Raw genomic sequence first — 14,071 nt, 5'->3', positions numbered from 1 at the left:
ATCATTATATAATTTCAGGAACCTATAGCAGAGATTTCCCTGCTTTGCTTTAACCCACCTATTTAATGTTTTAAATTTGCTAAGTATAGTGATTTGTGACTTTCTTTGTTCTATTACTATAATGCTGCATGAAATTATTAGAATATTGTAGTGTAGAATCAGGGTTACCTAAATCTGTGTTATCCTGTCACTTAAATTTCACTTTAGCTGTACCTCTTTCTTACCCCTTTTGTGGGGAGAGCTGTATTTTTACACTGACAAGATTCTTTTCAGCCAGGTGGTAGCACACACCTTTAATCCCAGCACTCAGGAGGCAGAGGCAGATGGATCTTTGTTAGTCTGAGGCCAGCCTGGTCTACAAGAGCTAGTTTCAGGACAAGATTCAAAGTTATAGAGAAACCCTATCTCGGAAAACCAAAAATCAAAACCAAAACCACCAAAACAACAACAACAAACTCAAAAAAAGTTTTTTCATAGCATAGCATTTTATACTTATCTTCCAACTTTCACTATATGGATGTACACTATAGTGTATTAATTACAGTATACAGGGTATGAGCATTGCATTATTTGAATCTACCCTCCCATCTTTCTATTTTTTACTGAATGCAAGTAAGAGAGCTCAGTAGTCATTAGCCATTTGATATTAGCCAGCTAGCTTGCCTGCACTTCTTAGTGTGTCATCTCTGAGATTCGTCCCTCAAAGAGTTTATTGTATATGAATGTAATTTTATGTATGTATGTGTACATGAATGAATGTGTGTACATATTTCTATATAAATAAAAGTGTTTATGTCTAAATAACAGTATGTATATGAATGATGGTGTATTTCTGTGTTAGGAATAGCGTGTATATGAATGAGAGTGTATGTATATGAATGACATGTTTTTACATGTGTGTAAGTATGAAGCATGTATATGAATGAAAGTATGCATGAATGATAGTCAGTATGTTTTTATCAGTATGCATATATGAATGATATTGTATATGTATGAATTAAACTGTGTATATTGTGTATGAATGGCAGTGAGTTTGTATGTATGTAAATAACTGGATGCATGAATGACAGTATACACACACACACACACACACACGTGTGCGTGTGAACTACAAGGTTTTTCAGATACCCCACACTAACATGGTTATCTCTATGTAGTCTAACTTGGTTTGGAACTCCTGATTTTCCTTCCTCTGTTTCCTAATTACTTTTAAGTCTTAAAGTGATGTGGTGTCCTGAATGCCACGTCATAAGAACAACAGATGTTAATATCCAAGGTTCCAGTCCACCAAAAGGAAACTCTGTGATGGAAAAACCTGGGTAAGTCAAGACCACAAGACTATGGACTCCAGAATATCTTTTGCTTCAGTCTGTAATGTCACATGTGTTACAGCAAACTTCTCTGTATCGTAGTATGTATCTCAAGAATACATCCTGATCTGCTGAGCCTTCTCATCTGTGAATTGTCAAAAATGTAACTCTTCTTTAGTCTGTGTTGTCTAATTAATATCAACATTAGTTTATACAAAGTTTTAGTAAATAACACTTAATACAAAGAAATGCTACACAGGCAAAACTTATAAAAATAGTCAAATTTTCCCCAGCTTCTGATACAGCTGTGCACTAACTTCAAAGTAGCTTTAGATTTGACCAGGTGCCTTGCTAATGGTTTCAAAGATAATCTATTTACCCCCAAAAGCAATCTTATTTACAAGGACATACATTCAGCTGTATGATTTGTTGAGCCAGGATGAAAAGCAACATAATTACTGCATGTGCTTCATTTGCTAGTCTAACTAATAACCTAGGACAAAAATAATTAATTACAACTTTTGTTCAGAAACAATGTGGAAAGAGAAGCTCTGGCTGATCAGGGATCCAAAAAGTAATCTGACTTTATAACCCCAAGAAAGAGTTACAAGTTTCCTTACGTGGTTAAGGGTTACATGCAGGACAGAAAATACAGTTTAAGATTTAAAATACTTTTAGTGTCATTATGCCTTGGAGAGTGCCGATAGAACTGACACCAAAAGACATACAGTAATCTAGAGCAGTTTATGTCACACTTCTCTCTGTCTAAACGGAGCACTCTCTGAAGTTCAAAAAAGGCAGACTTTTACAAAGACTAATCACAAAATGTTTATACACTCAGTAGTAGAGGTTATAGTACATAATTTCCTAATTTTCTTGGACTCCGCAGTAGTAGTATAATTAGGGTTGTAATTCCCTTAAAATCCTTTATAAGACCACCTCTCTAGATAGATAGCAAAATAATTCATTCTTTCTTTACAGCTGCAAGGCACAGCTGCAAGGCACAGCATATCAATTAAGGAGCTGACTGAAAAAAGTTCCTTCCATATTCTCTGACAAGTTATTTAGATTTATTGTAGGTGAGTTGTTAGGATCTCTCTCTCTCTCTCTCTCTCTCTCTCTCTCTCTCTCTCTCTCTCTCTCTTTCTTTATTCGTTTACTTAAGTAATAGAATGTGACCTTCAAATGTTACTCCTATATTGCCTGAAAGATTCTGTTGGATATACAAGATGAGAAGAACAAAGGAGAATAGAATTCAACATAAGAGAATATAGAGTCCATCAGAATATAAATGAATGTCTTTTTTTTTCCCAATCCCCTCAGACAAAAAAAGTCTCAGTTTGCCCTACCCTGTGTACTTTTCCTTTGAGCCCTGACTGGAGCCTGGGTGCCAGTTCTAGGCTGTGGTAGTAGTGGTTTGAATAAAGATGGCCAACATTGGTCCATAGGTAGTGGCACTATTAGGATGTGTGGTCTTGTTGGAGTAGACATGACTTTATTGGAAGAAGTGCATTTTGTTTCACAAGAATTTTTACATTAATGATTATACTATTTTTTTCATCTAAACAAGAAGAATGATTTCCTGGTCTGTTATGAGAAACCCATGGTTTGTGACGGTGAAAGTGACTTGCTCATGGTGAACTAATATTATTCAAGCCCTTTCTCTCTGCAAGACTCAAGTGGCTACAACATTCACAAGAAGGTCACTTGGTGCTCTGGTGCTGACTCTGATTAAGCCCTTAATTTACTTTGTCATTGGTAGGTATTCTGATTCTATGTAAAATAGATAGCTTTCTTTTTAAATTATATAGAGATACTAGAAATGAAACAAAATTATTTGTTTGGGAATAAAACAATTTAACCAATAACACAACTAATACTTCAACTTTACATAGATTTTTTTTCTATTCCTATTTTGAATTCTATTTTGGAAACTATTGAATTTTATTAAAATAGCCCCTCAGATGCCATTGTCTCAGTCTGTCTATTGTTTTAAAGAATAGATGGGAGTAACAAAGGCCTAATAATTAATAACACTTGCTGGGCATGAGGAGCTGACATCAAATTGCCAGCATTCATAGTCAAATGTCAGAAGCACCTGTGTGTGGATAGAGTTTTAATACTGTGCCTGGCAGAGACAGGAATCCTGGGACTTTCTGACCACCAGCAGAGCTCCAGTAAAGTGAGAGAACCTGTCTGAAGGCAACAAGGGCAAGATGAAGGAACAAAGGAAGAAGAATGCAAATAAAAGCTCAGGACACTAAACATTTTCTTCGGTCCTTTACATTAGCACAAAGACATATGTATCTGCAAAGAAACAAAATAAATTGTTGCACATATACCAAAAACAAATACACCACACAAACACATACACACACACACACACACACACACACACACACACACACACTCACCTGCACACACACTAAAGTATTTGAAAAAAAAGGACGAGTGATTATTCCATTTTTAACTGTAGGTATGTGTTTGTGTATGTACATTGCACAGGATAACCCAAACAGACATACATGTACCCAGAGATCAGGAGTTTGTTCTCTCCTTAGACTAGGAGGGTTAATGGAACTGAATTTAGGTTAGGTTTTGTGGAAAATACCTCTACCAACTAAGCACCACCCTACAGTGTATTATTTATCAAGCGCATCACAATTGTGGAGTTTGGGAAGTCCAAGATCATGATGTCTACTGAGAGTTTTCCAGATGCCTCACACTTAACAGGACAACTTAATATCTGACAGCATATATCAAGAGAGAGCTCCTCTCCGACATATATATATATATATAAATATATATATGTATATTCATATATATGTATATTTATATATATATACACATATATATAATCATGTCTGTGGACAGAGCAATCAATTTCCAAATGCCTTGCCTATGTCCTGTTTCCTAATGACGGTACATTTCAGCCTGATTGTCAAGGACACTCAAGCTTCATCAGCTGCTTTGTGTTGTTTTGTTATTTCATCTGACTCACTGATAGATCCTGATTTAGAAACATAATTGAAATCTTAAAGCAAACATACATCTTTTGTCTTTTGACACCACCCACTGTTACGTCTTCTTTGAAGTATTATATCTAATTTTAGCAGGTTTGAATAATAGTGCCTAAGGGAGGGGGAGAAGAGAGAATAAAATCTCTGTCTCTTTGTTATAGTTGTTTGTTTCTTTTCTTCTGTTTTGTCAAAGTTTGGAGAAACTCACCTCTAAGAGTACTAGGTGCTAGCTTTGATAACAGGTTTTAGAATCTTGTAGTAATCTCATATACACTGGTCTATAAAGATTTATCAATAATCCGTTATTGACCTTGTTACCTATATCATTCATTTTCTCTATAGTTTTAAGTTTTGCCAAGAGTTCACAGAATGAGCATACATTTTTTTTACTATATTCTGCCTGCAGACACTATGTTCTCTTGTTAATCTGCAATCTATAGACTTTAAGATATTTTTTTTCCTCTTTAAACTCTGATTCTAGTTCTTTTTCTTTTCTTTGCATCATGGATGTTTGTGAAATTATCTCTTCTATCTTTATTTTGTTTTGTTTTCTAGGTTATTACTCTCATGTTATAATTTCATTTTGTCTTTTGCTTTGGAAGATTGTTGTGTTCATCTTTTAAAATGATCATTAACCTTCGTTACTCTTATTCTCACTTTTTAATATAAAAGAATTTAATTATAACTTTTTCATAAATACCACTGTTGCCATTTTTGTATTATTGTAAAATTACTTTTCCCCTTAAGTTTTCCTTATAGAAGATAATTTCCATTTCGTTTATCTGTTAGGTAAAAGGTTATATAGGAAAATAGTTTTTAAATAAAGATTTTTATTAATAGTAGTGTTTTCTCATTTATTTGATTACTTTCAATGTGGCTTTTATGATAATGATGATTACTGTAGTTTTGCTTGTCTGTAGATATGCAATTGATTTTTATAACTTTCAGTTGAGTGAAATTAATCCTCTTGAATCTTAAAGTTTAATTCTTAATGCCTGCCAAAATGTTCATTCAGTGTATCATTAACATTTTTTTTCCATTTTACCATTGTCTAGCACCTTCTGATCTGAAAAGAGAAAGCCAGAGAGGCACTATCATTTAGACTATAGATGTTCCTCCCTGACTTCCTAGCAACTTTTCTTTGGTTATTTTCTGTTTTGTTTGGTATCTCAAGATTGTCATTATATTGATTGCTTCACAGATGTTTAGTGTACAATTTCTTTTTATTTAGGAATTTTATCTTTAATATCTACTTTATAGCAGTACTATCCTCCATGCATTTTTTTTGCATTTTCCTAATCTCTGTCTGTCTTTTAATTTTAAAATTTATCATTTCACTTTCGGTTGCATTTCTGGAAAGCAGAGAGTTGATACTCAAATTCTCTATTGCCCAACTTAACAGTCTCTGTGTTTGTTGCAAGAAATTAATCTATTATACCGACAGAATGGTAACAGTTTATTTTACTTAACTTTATTTAGTTTTGTTTTATTTTATTTTGAGACAGGGTTTCACTCTGTAGTCAAGTCTAGCATGAACTTGTTGATCTATCAGGTTGCGTCTTCATAGAGTGATATTTTTAAACTTTAAACTTAATTCTCTACATTGCTTATTTTTATTTTTTTCACATTTTAAAATTTTTTTAAAAATAAAACTGTCCTTTCTCATTTCACATAGTAATCCCAGTTCTCACTTCCTCTCCTCCTCCCATTTCCTCTACCTCCCCTCCATACCACCCACTATCCAGTCCTCAGAGAGGGTAAAGCTTCCCATGGGAAGTCAATGAAGTCTAGCACATTGCTTTGAGGAAGGACCAAGGCCCTCCCTACTATATCTTGGCTGAGAACAGTGTCCCCTTGCTGTGGGACAATGGTCTGTACCCTGTCATTTGTATTTTAAATAAATGCTGATTTATCAGTAGCCAGGCAGGAAGTATAGGCAAGACAATGACAATTCTGGGAAGAGTCAATCTGCAGTCCTCACCCTAACAGAGAGGAAAACAGACACAAGGCAAGCAAGATGTGACTGCCTCCCCCCAAAATGGTACCAAGCCACGTGGCTAATACAGACAAGATTTATGAGCTAATATAAGTTATAAGAGTTAATAAGAAGCCTGAGCTACTAGGCTAATTAGTTTATGATTAATGTTGGCCTCTGTATATTACTTTGGGTCTGAATGGCTGCAAGGACCTGGTGGGACAGAAAACTCAGTCAGCATCCCCTCCAAAGGAAATGGGCTCCAATAAGTCACTTCAATCAATAGGAATGAAGCCTGTTCCCACTGCCAGAGGCCTTGCAGTCTGCCCCAGCCATACATCTGTCACCCACATTCATATGATTGAGTTTGGTCCTATGTTGGATCTTTCCCATCAGGCCAGAGTTGGTGGGCTCCCATTAGCTCAGATAAATTGTTTCAGTGGGTGTCCCCATCATGGTTTGACCTCTTTGCTCATATTCTCACTCCTTCCACTCTTCAACTGGACTTTGTGAGCTCAGCCCAGTGCTCTGCTGTGGATCTCTGCTTCTGCATCCCTCAGTGGCTGGATGAAGGTTCTATGGGCAAGGCCAATTTGGGCACCCTCTCCACTGTTGTTTAACGTTTTAGGGGGAGTTTTCCTTGTGGATTCCTGGGATTTTCTCTATTGTTAGGTTTCTGGCTAGCTCCATAATCACTCCCTCACCAAGAAAACTCTTTACTGTTCTCTGTTTCTGTCCTTCCCACATCTTGACTATTCCATTCCCTCAATTTCTCCTGCCTGCTCCCTTTCTCCCCTCCTCTTCTCCTTCTTCTCTTCCTTCTCTTCCCATCCACATGCTCCTAACTTTGTCAGAAGATCTTGTCTGTTTCCCCTTGCCAGGGGGATCTCTCTCTCTCTCTCTCTCTCTCTCTCTCTCTCTCTCTCTCTCTCTCTCTTTCTCTCTCTCTCTCTCTCTATATATATATATATATGTATATATATATATATATACATATATATATATATATATATATTTCTCTTGAAGTTCTCCTTGTTCTCCCAGCTTCTCTGGAGTTGTGGGCTAAAGGCTATTTATCCCTTGTTTTATAGCTACTATCCACTTATGAGTAAGTACATACCATGCTCATCTTTCTAGGTCTGTATTACCTTACTCAAGAAGTTTCTTTTTCTATTTACATGCATTCACATGCAAATTTCAAGATATCTTTGTGGGGTTTTTTCCCATTTAGACTGAGTAGTATTCCATTGTGTAAATGTATCACATTTTCTTTATCCATTTTTCTGTTGAGAGGCATCTAGGTTGTTTCCAGGTTCTGACTATTACAAATAATGCTGCTATAAACATAGTTGAACAAATATACTTGTAGTATGATTTAGCATCCTTTGGGTATATGCTCAAGAGTGGTATTGGTAGGCATTAAGGAAGGTTAATTTCCAGTTTTCTGAGAAACTACCATACTGATTTCCAGAGTGGTTGAAGAAGTTTGCGTTTCCACCTGCAATGGAGGAGTGTTTCGCTAACTCCACATCCTCTCCAGCATTAGCTATCATTGGTGATTTTGATCTTAGTCATTCTGACAGGTACAAAATGGTATTCTCTGATGGCTAAGGATGCTGAACATTTCCTTATGTGTCTTTTGGTCATTTGAGATTCTTCTGTTGAGAATTCTCTGTTTCTATATGTACAACATTTTAAAATTGGATTATTTAGATTTTTGATGTCTAATTTCTTGAGTTCTTTAAATATCTTGGAGATCAGTCCTTTTTTCGAAGTGAGGTTGGTGAAGATCTTTTCCCATTCAGTAGACTGCCATTTTGTCCTATTGCTGTGTCCTTTACTTTACAGAAACTTCTCAGTTTCAGGTGTCATCTATGGTTTCTCTCACGGTCTTTATTACTGGGGTTATATATAGGAAGTGGTCTCATGTTCCAATGTGTTCAAGTGTTCTTCCCACTTTCTTTTCTATGAGGTTTGGTGTGATTGGATTTATTTTGATGTCTTTGATCTCTGTAGACTTGAGTTTTGTGCATGGAGTAATATAAGGATTTATTTTTATTCTTCTACATGCTGACATCCAGTTATGTTGGCACCACTTGTTCAAGATGTTTTCTTTTTTCCATTGTATAATTTTATCTCCTTTGTCAAAAATCAGGTGTTAATAGGTATATGGAGATATATATATATATATAAATATATATATATATATAAATATATATATATATATATATATATATATATATCTGGGTCTCTGGTTGGATTCCATTGGTCAATCTTTCTGTTTTTATGCTAATAACAAGCTGTTTTCAGTACTGTAGCTCTATAATTCAGCTTGATGTCAGGAATGGTGATGCCTCCAGAAGTTTCTTTATTGTACAGAATTGTTTTGGCTATCTTGAAGTTTTGTTTTTCCTTATGAAGTTCAATGTTGTTTTTTCAAGTTCTGTGAAGAATTGTGTTATGATTTTTATGAGGATTGCGCTGAATCTATAGATTATTTTTGGTAAGATTGCCATTTTTACTTTGTTAATCCTACCTATCCAAGAGCATGGGAGGTCTTTCCATTTTCTGGTATCTTCTTCAATTTCTTTCTTCAAAGACTTAAAGTTCTTGTCAAATAGGTCTTTCACTTCTTCTGTTAGTGTTACCACAAGATATTTTATGTTAGCTGTAGCTATTGTGAAGGATAATGTTTCTCTAATTTCTTTCTCAGCTTTTTTATTATTTGTATATAGTAGTGCTACTATTTTTTTTAATTGATCTTGTATCCTGCCACATTAGTCAAAGTATTTATCAAATGTAGGAGTTCCTGGTATAGTTTTGGGGGTCACTTATGTATACTATCATATCCCATAAAAATAGCGAAAGTTTGTCTTCTTCCTTTCCAATTTGTATCCCTTTGATTTCTTTTTGTTGCCTTATTGCTCTAGCAAGAACTTCAAGAACTATGTTGAGCAGATATTGAGAGTGGACAGCCTTGTCTTATTCCTGATCCTATTGGAATCACTTTGAGTTTCTCTCCACTTCATTTGACGTGGGTTGTTGGCTTGCTGTATATTGGTTTTACTATGTTTAGATACACTCCTTGTATCCCTGATCTCTCCAAGGCCTTTATCATGAAGGTGTGTTGAGTTTTGTCAAATGTTTTCTTAGCCTCTAATGGTAAGATCCTATGGTTTTTCTTTCAGTTTATATGATGTATTACATTGATATATTTTTTATATGTTGAACCATCCCCACATCTCTAGGATGCAGCCAACTTGATCATGGTGGATGATATTTTTTTGATGTGTTCTTTGACTCAGTTTGCCAGTGTTTTACTGAGTATTTTTGCATCAATGTTCATGAGGTCAGATTGGTCTGTACTTCTCTTTCTTGGTTGCATCTTGTGCAGTTTTGGTATCAGAATAACTATAGCTACGTAAAAAAGTTTTGCAATGTTCCTTTTGTTTCTATTATGTGGAACAATTTGAGGAGTTTAGGTGTTAGCTCTTCTTTGAAGTTGTAAAAGAATTCTGTGCTGTAACCATACAACCCTGGGATTTTTTTTGTTTTTGTTTTTGTTTTGTTTTGTTTTTGGTTTGGAAGACTTTTGATGACTGCTTCTATTTCTTTGCAGGTCTATTTAAGTTCATCTAGTCTTGATTTAATTTTGGTATGTGGTACCAATCCAGAAAGTTGTTCATTTCTTTTGCATTTTCCAATTTTGTGGAGTACAGGTTTTCAAAGAATGACCTAATGATTCTCTGGATTTCCTCAGTGTCTGTTGATATGCCTCCCTTTTAACCCTTTTAATTTCTGATTTTGATAATTTGGATGTTCTTTCTTTGCCTTTTGATTAGTATGGATAAGAGTTTGTCTATGTTGTTGATTTTCTCAAAGAACTAACTTTTTGTTTCATTGATTCTTTGTGTTGTATAATTTGTTTTCATTTTATTGATTTCAGCCTTCAATTTGATTATTTTTTTGTCATCTACTCCTCCTGGGCAAGTATGCTTCTTTTTGTTCTAGAGCTTTCAGGTGTGTTGTTAAGTCACTAGTGTGAGGTTTCTCCCACTTTTTTTTTTTAATGTGGGCACTTAGTGCTATCGACACTCCTCTTAGCACTGCTTTCATATTGTCCCATAGGTGTGAATAAGTTGTGCTTCATTTTTGTCGAATTCTAGGAAGTCTTTACTTTCTTTCTTTTTTTTTCCTTTCTTAACCCAGGGGTGATTCAATTGAACTTTGTTCTATTTCCATTAGTTTGTACGCTTCCAACAATTAGTGTTGCTGTCAAATTCTAACTTTAAACCACGGTGATCCGACAAGGCACGGGGGTTACTCCAATATTTTTTGTATCTGTTGAAGTTTGCCTTGTTACTGAGTATGTGGTCAGTTTTAGAGAAGGTCTCATGAGGTGCTGAGAAGAAGGTATATTCTTTTGTGCTTGGGTGGAATGTTCTGTAAATGTTTGCTAAGTCCATTTGAGGCATGACATCTGTTAATTCTCTTATTTCTCTGTTGAGTTTCTGTCTGGTTGACCTGTTAATTGGGGAAAGTGTGGTGTTGAAGTCTACTATTAGTGTGTGGGGTTTGATATGTGGTTTAGTAATGTTTCTTTTACATATGTGGGCACTCTTGTATTTGTGGCATAGATGTTTAGGATTGGATCTTCAACTTGATGGATTTTTCTTGGGAAATGTATGAAGTGCCCTTATCAATCTCTTCTGATTGATGTTAGCTTGAAGTCTAATTTATTAGATATTAGGATAGTTATACCTGCTTGTTTCTTAGGTCCATTTGTTTGGAAAATCCATTAACAATTCTTTGCTCTGAGGAAATGTCTACCTTTGATGCTGAAGATGTTCTTTTTATACATCAGAAGGATGGATCCTGCTATAATATTCATTTCTTATCTCATGACTTTTTAAAAATAAATTGAATCCACTGATATTAAGAGATATTGTTGACCAGTGATTGTTAATTCTTGTTATTTTTCGGTGGTACTGTTTGTGTGTTTCCCTTCTTTGATGTTTGCTGGTGTGAAGTTATCTGTGTTTTGTGGATGCAGTTAGCTTCCTTGGGTTAGAGTTTTCCTTCTAGTGCTTTCTGTAGGGCTGGATTTGTGAATAGGTATTGTTTAAATCTGTTTTTGTCATGGAATATCTTGTTTTCTCCATCGATGGTGATTGAAAGCTTTGTGGGTATAGTAGTCTGGGCTTGCATCCTTGGTCTCTTAGTGTCTCCAGCATATCTTTTCAGGACCTTATGACTTTCATAATTTCCATTGAGAAGACATGTGCAATTTCAATAGGTTTGCCTTTATATGTTACTTGGCCCTTTTCCTTTGCAGCTCTCAATATCCTTTCTTTATTCTATATGATTTGCCCTTTCATTATTATATGGTGAGGGGACTTTTTATGTTGTTCCAGTTTATTTGGTGTTCTGTAAACTTCTTATATCTCCATAGAAATATTCTTCTTTAGGTTGGGAAATTTTTCTTCTGTGATTTTATTCAATATATTTTCTGAGCCTTTGAGCTAGAATTCTTTTCATTCTTCTATCACTATTATTACTAGGTTTGGTCTTTTCATGATGTCCCAGATTTCCTGGATGTTTTGTGTTAAGAATTTATTGGATTTAAAATTTTCTGTGACTGATAAATCATTTTCTCTATAGTATCTTCAACGTCTGAGATTTTTCTCTCTCTTCCATCTCTTTTGATCTGTTGGTTATGCTTGCATCTGTAGTTCGAGTCACTTATCAAGATTTTTCCATATCCAAAATTTCTTCAGTTTGTGATTTTTTTTATTGCCTCTATTTCGGTTTTTAGGTCTTGAACTGTTTGCTTCACCAGTTTGATTGTTCTTTTCTTGGTTTTCTTTAGCTTCTTTAAGAGATTTATTGATTTCTTCCAATTTTTCATTTGTCTTTTCCTCTATTTCTTTAAGGGAATTTTTTATTTACTCTTTAAAGGTCTCCATTATTCTCGTAAAACTATATTTAAAATCATTTTCTACTGCTTCTGCTGGGTTACAATGATCAAGTCATTCTGTTGTATGATCCCTGGGATCTGGAGTTACCATTTTTCCTTTTAGATTGATGAATGAATTCTTGTGTTGGCACCTACCCATCTCTTCCTCCAGTTGACACTGGCAGTGTCCTTTCCTCTTATTCCAATACTCGCGGTGGCTTTCTGTGTCTTAGTGAGCTGTTCTTGGTCTGCTCTGTATGGTCACTGTTTGTGTCTGCGGAAACTGCTGTGGTCTCCCTTGGCCGGCTGTCTTGGCCCATGCTTTTGGTCTGCTCTCATGATCCACTCAGTGCAGCTGTAGCCTGTGCTTCAGAGCTCTTCTGAGGTCATGGGGGGAATAGGCTGGTTTGGAGGCAGAGTGGGACTTGTAGCTTACATGGTCCAATAGATGGAGTGGGGGTGTTGGAACAGCCTACCTTCAGGAAGCTTGCCTGCTAGCTGACTAAAAAGGTGAAATGGATGGGGTTGCAGGGTTTTGCTTAGAGAGTTGGGTCTCCAGCTGAGGGTGATCACTCATCTCTTGATCAGCTCTGTGTAGTCACAGCCGGGCAGCCTGTACCTCAGAGTTCCTCTAAAGTCGTGGGGAATAGGTGGGTTTGATTGGTTTTTGTGTTTTGTTTTCTTTAAGAAATATTGATTTATTCCAAATTTTTCCCTTTTCCACTACTTTTTAAGGGAATTTTTTATTTCCTTTTTAAAGGTATCCATCATCCTTATAAAGTTGGTGGGTTTGGGTTTGGTGAAGGACTAGTATCTTACAGGGATCAGATGGATGGGGTATACATTGTTCAATATTTATTGATTTGCTTCTGCTCTTTATCCAATTGTATAATTATGCTATTATGAACTTTAATAATTTTTCTTTTCTCCACTGGCTGACTTTGAACTTTTACTATAATTTATCCATCATTAACCGTTTTTCTTTATCTCCATTATACAAATCTTCAATTAATATTTTATAAAAAATGAATTCATAACTCTTTCATATGTTTTTCTATATAATATATTTACATTTAGAAGCTTACAAAAGTAAGTATATAAGTCTTTCTATATATTTATATAATGTCCCATATGCCACTATTTCTTCTGTCTTTTCTTCATAAGGTAATATATTACCTTGTCCACAGTTTTCTTGAACCTCACCTGAACTCCTTATGAGACCACTGAAAGTCAATTGTTTTATTCTGCTTTCATACACCAAATCTTGTTCTTAAAAAATTTACTGCTTTTATATTCAAACACTTCTTAAAATTTTCTTGGTATCATTATTATATGAAGAAATCTTATCTATCATTTCAATTATATATTATTAGATAATCTGATTCAATTACCTTTCATTATAAATCCAATATCAAGTTCTCAGTTTATCAATGTTGTCTCTTGTTCTGTTTGATCTATTAGGAAGTCTAAAACAACTGTTCTTTGAGTGCTTCCTTCTTCCTTATGGTGGCATGTGAGAGTCCTCACTGCACACTGTGTTCCTATGCATTGTCAATGAATGATATCTTCCCTCAGGGCCATCGTTCCACAGCATCTGTAGAGACTGCTTTGCTGGACGTCTAATTCCAGATGCTTCCGATGACCTGGAATGGATGGATGGATGGATGAAGTCAGCGCAGTGAAGAAATTAAGACCACCTATTTTATACAAGTGAACCCAGACAACCTAGACAATTTTTTACAAATAAACTTTATAAACATTTTAATGGAGATTAGATTAAAAAATAAACATTTTAAAGTTGTTTTAGTAT

This window comes from Myodes glareolus, chromosome 3, assembly GCF_982192425.1.
Source record: "Myodes glareolus chromosome 3, mMyoGla1.1, whole genome shotgun sequence".
NCBI classification, from domain to species: domain Eukaryota; kingdom Metazoa; phylum Chordata; class Mammalia; order Rodentia; family Cricetidae; genus Myodes; species Myodes glareolus.
Note: the sequence above shows the minus strand (reverse complement) of the source record.